The following is a 5,653-nucleotide window of genomic DNA, read 5'->3' on the forward strand; positions in this document are numbered from 1 at the left end:
CCACTCTGTTTCTATAGTAGATACAATGTTTCAACACGAAAATAAAATATTTCACCCGCACTGAAAGCGTTTTTATTTGCATAATGCATATAAACAAGATACGACGACAGCGTCCTCATGAAAAATCGTAACTTTTATACTTTTTAAGAAATACGAAAAATATAAACGGATTTAAATTGTCACTAATCCAATTTTACAAAGCAGTGGCATGATAATGCGAAGACATGGTTAAAACATTTTGTATTACTGTATTTATTGGGTTTATTCTTTTTGTAAAATTGTTTTTCAACTTGATATAAAAAAATTATTTTGATTATAGTCTATAGTAGAAACCCTCAATTCAAAAGAGTGATTTCATAGTTTAAACGCCGAATATCCTCAAATTTAAATGTACACAGCGGCCCTCGAAAACTGCCTGTTTTCTCGATTGCAATTTGCGTTTCCTCATAAGAAATTACAGAATATATAAAGTAGTATATTTATTTGTGCTTCTCTATAGTAGACTTGACCAGAAGTTGTCGTACAGTGTAGCCAAATCTTGTTCACAAGTAGTAATTATGGTCATACAAAACCTGTATTCTTCCACGCAGCGATTATTACCGTCATAAAAATACCAAAAAACATGATTTTTTCAATAGTAAAAATTAAGCACAAAATTGTAATAAAATAAATTTTATTTATATGTTCCGTTTCGTTACGTATTTAAATTTATAAAATAAAAATCGATTTTTTAAAACATTATTTTTCAATCGTTTGGCAATGTTGGAATTCGCGAGGGAACTCGGTTTTACAATTCGGATCCAGACATGCAGTAAAACTAGTTTTTATTATTTTTTGCCGAAGAAATGAACGAAGAAAACATTGGTGTTTCTATGGGTAAATAGTGCATGTGTTTTTGTGAGTATATTTTATGTGATAAGTTTGTAAACTTATTGTTGTCAATACTGTTTTATCAATACTGTATTGTAGTATTGATAAAACGTGTTATTGATAATAAGAGTGTTATAGTTTGTCGTTTTATAGTAAATATTTAGTTATATTCTTTGAAATTATTGTATATATAGTATATATCCAGATTATTGAAATACAATGGACGAAAAACCGAGTTGTTCCAAGAGAAGACAGCAAAATTCTGATGTTGATTCCAAGAATGAAAAGCCGCAAAAGAGACGGAAAATGTTAACGTCCGAAGAGAAGGTAATGATACGAAACGTTTATGAAGGAATTGTCGGCAGAAAAATGGCATTAAACGTTAGCCAAGCGGTCGACATTTGTAGCAGTTTAACAAAAGTATCCGTTAGCTGTATTTATCGTGTACTTAAAAATACATCGGAAAATAAAAAGCAAGAAAAAGGTAAAACTAGAGGTAGGAAAAGCATTGTTTTGGATGACGAGACAAGGAATATTATACGTCGAAAAATTCATTCATTTTATTTTCGGAGTGAAATTCCAACACTGAAAAAAATTTCTCAAGAGCTCGAAAATGATGACTCTTTACCCAAGATATCTCGTAGGGTCTTAATCAGGACCATGCACGAAATGAACTTTCGATACGTAAAACGCAACAGAAAAAGTATGCTATTAGAAAAAAATGAAATTATTCTGTGGAGAAGAAAATATTTAGAAGAAATACGAAAAATTCGCAGCACTGGATGCAAAATATATTATTTGGATGAAACCTGGATTAACGAAGGTCATACAGTTGGAAAAGTTTGGCAAGATTTAAATGTAAAAAGTAAACGCGAAGCATTTATAGAAGGCTGGTCTACAGGATTAAAGGCTCCATCAGGAAAGGGACGGCGTTTAATCATCACCCATATAGGAAGTGATACAGGGTTCCTTGATGATGGTTTGCTTCAATTTGAGTCGAAAAAAACAGGTGATTATCATGAAGAAATGACTTCTGAAGTATTTGAGCGCTGGTTTAAGAGAATCTTACCAAAATTGGAATCTGGGTCTGTGGTTGTTATGGACAATGCGCCATATCATAGCCGCAGACTAGAACAATTACCGACGACGGCATGGCGGAAAGGGAGAATTCAAGAATGGCTTACAGAAAAGGGGATTGCATACGAAGAATCAATGCTCAAAATTCAACTACTTGACATTGCACGGTTAAGGAAAAGTGAATATCTTAAATATGTTGTGGATGAAACTGCAAAAGATTATGGTGTTAAAGTTCTGCGTCTACCACCTTATCATTGCGAACTTAATCCCATTGAACTTATCTGGGAGCAAGTGAAAGGAGAAGTAGCACGCAATAACAAAACGTTCAAATTAAACGAAGTTAAGGAACTTTTGATTCAAGCAATCCTTCATGTAACTCCAGAGAAATGGGCTAAATGTATAGGCCACATAATTAAAGAAGAATATCGTATGTGGGAACTTGACACTCATGTCGAAGTTTTACTAGAGCCAATTATAATTACACCAGGTGAAGATAATGACAGCGATAGCAGCACTGCATCTTCAGATTTAGATAGCGAATAATATTTTCTAATAGTTTAGTAGGAACATCAGCATAAAAAAACCAAAAACAAAAAAAAAACGAGAAGAACATAGTAAGTGTGTATAGTGTTTGTGTTAGAATAGAACAATGTTTTGTTACATCCAAAATTATTTTTATTTTGTTTTTATAGAATTTTATTTTGTTTTATAGGATTTTATTTTGTTTTGTTTTATACTGTTTAAGTGTTTTGTTTATTTTATTTAATGGGAAAATATGGCTCTTGGCGAACACCCATTTAAAAAAAAGTAACGCGCCACAAGACAAACCTTTCGGGTGGTGTGGAAACTGTCTTAAAATTTGTTTTAAAAACATTTCATTGTGTAACTCTTTAAGGGCGGGTCACGTCAAAAGACGTTTTAGCGTAACTTCCGCGGCAACCGGGTGGCATCAGTAAGCTTTCTGCAAAATTACTTGTTTTTTATAGCTTTTTGTTTGTGGCATTCTGTATTTTTAGGAGACAGTAGGGAATAAGCCACAAAATATTTATTCATAGGTTTAATTTACTGACGTTTCGATCTCTATATAAAGAGATCGTTTTCAAATATACAAATGATAGCAATATTAATTTTTTTGTGGCTTTTTGCTTGTGGCATTCCGTATTTTTAGGGAGAATGTTGGAAATAAGCCACAATACATCTATTTACATGTTTATTTTACTGACGTTTCGATCTCTATTACAGAGACCGTTTTTAAAGTTAAGAAAAAAAAAAGAAAATAATATAAGAATATATAAATATATAATAATAAACAAATAAAATAAATATAATTTATATCTTTGAAAACGGTCTTTGGATATAGAGATTGAAACTTCAGTAAAAACCAGATAAATATATTGTGGCCTATTTTGAACAATAATATTTAAACAATATAATATAATTAACGTTGAAATAAAAGTGGGTGAACGCCACTGGATTTTCATACGTCTTTCCCCACTTCTACGCCTTCAAACGATGACTCACTCTCCCAAATAGTGAAATTAGAGTTTAGTAAAATGTATTTAACGTATACAAAGTGATACTCTAGAGCCAGGGGGTTGAGTATGCATTTTTATGTCCCCTCGGTACCTTGATGTTGTTTTCTATGTTTTTTAATTCATAGATCCTATTTTTCGGTTCCAAGCTGAAAATCCGTCGGAAAATTTGTTATTAACAATTTATTTGTTTATTAAGTGATTCTATCTCTCAAAATAATAAGTTTGTTCCTTTTGAAAAAATGAACAAAATGGCGTTTGTTAAAATTTTATCTGATTGTTAGAACCGGAGTTATATTTCGTGAAAAATAATTGTAAAATAAACATTCGATGGGGCTTTTCCAGCTTAAAAAAACTTGCAAAATCACTACATCTTTATTAATAAAAAAGTTATAAATAATTAATAAAAAATTATAAAAAAGTGGGTAATAAAAAAATTTCACTAAAAGTTGGGAATTAATTTGTTTATAAAAGATTTAAACAAAATTGAGCTTTTGAAATTGAATGAAACTTTTAAAACCTGGCTAATGGAAGGTTTAAAAATGGTTTTAAATGGTTTAAAAAGAAGGTTTAAAAAGAAGGTTTTATAAAACGAACATTTTCAGCTTTGGTAAATGTTTCTATGATATTTTTTTCTTTCTTAGCATCAGGATTTTCAGATTCCCACAAATGGTTATTGTTCCAATTAAGTATTCCGAGTCTGGTAAATGTTGCTGCATCAGTAAAAAGATTTGTATCCAAAAAATGTTTTTGTTTATTTTGTAAAATTTGAGGAAGTTGTAGATGCGCCTGTAAATCTTGAGGTAGTAAATTCTAAACAGGAGTGTTTTCAATATTCGAACAAGAGACAGGCTTATTCCTGTTGTCAAATTTAATCAGAGAGTACTGATAGCTAGATTCTCTGCAACACGAATTAAAATTTTATCATGTTCGTCGACAGTAATAGTTTTTGTAGCTTCATTTGACTTTTAGAACGTAAAGACCCGTCTCACCTAGGCAATTGTAAATATTTCGAAACAGTCTACTAGCAATAATAAATTAGAGTCTAAGTTAGCAAGCCTCACGCTAAAAAAAGGTAAAATTGTCAATTTTTAAATAGAAATTGAGTAAATAGAGGGTGAGTCATAACTATTGGGACATAGACTAAGGACAGGTTATTTGGACCAAAATATGGCTATTGGGCCAAATATGCCTTAATAAAATGTTGCTGAGAAAAAAGATACAGGGTGTTAAACTTAATTTTTGTTTTTCGTTTTTTGCTAATAGTTTCCCTATATATTTATAAATTGCTATCAAAATTGGCACAGAGGCATAATCTTAGACAAGAAATAGTATTTTATTTACAATTTTACGTTTTGTCATAGAGGGCGCCACGTGGATCATTCCTAATGATCAAATTGAGTCTAAACTTTTTCTGATGAAACTTTTAAGTAATTTTTATTAGAAAATATGACGTAAACATCATTTTTACGTAAAATTGGTACTCTTGTTTAAACATGATAATTTCAACCGTTTTCGATAAAAACGCAGTCGAACTGCTTAGAGTCTTAAAAAAGGATTTCAAATATTATTTCATTTATGAAAAGTATGCTTTGGACTGTCAGATAATTGTTGTTGGTAAATGTCATTTGTTCAGAGTAAATTATTTTTGATGTGACAGTGTAGTGTAATGTTGCATTTTTTAAAAGCAATCATTACTTTTTTTGATAGAAATGCCTTGTCACAATCATTTTACTAATGAAGAAATGCGAGATATGATTTGCGTATACGCACAAGAAAATTTTTGCGGTCGCTCGGCAGCCAGAAGGTATGGAATGTTATACGCAAACAGAAGGCAACCAAATCACAAAACTTTTGCTAGATTATATCGTAGTTTAGGTAAAACTGAGTCATTTCACACTAAAAATCGGGGTGGTCGACCGAAACAAATCACACCTAATCAAGAAGATGAACTTTTGGTTCGAGTAGATGAAAATCCTGAAATAAGTTCACGATATCCATCAGCAGCAACAGGAGTAAGTCAGTCGTCTATTGTTAGAATTCTAAAAAAGAGAATCTCCATCCTTATCACTTCACTCCTGTTCAAAATTTACTTCCAACAGATCTTCCACGACGGTTACAGTTTTGCCAACGTATTCTGAATAAACATCGCAATCACAGACACTTTATTAAGA

This window comes from Diabrotica undecimpunctata, chromosome 6, assembly GCF_040954645.1.
Source record: "Diabrotica undecimpunctata isolate CICGRU chromosome 6, icDiaUnde3, whole genome shotgun sequence".
NCBI classification, from domain to species: domain Eukaryota; kingdom Metazoa; phylum Arthropoda; class Insecta; order Coleoptera; family Chrysomelidae; genus Diabrotica; species Diabrotica undecimpunctata.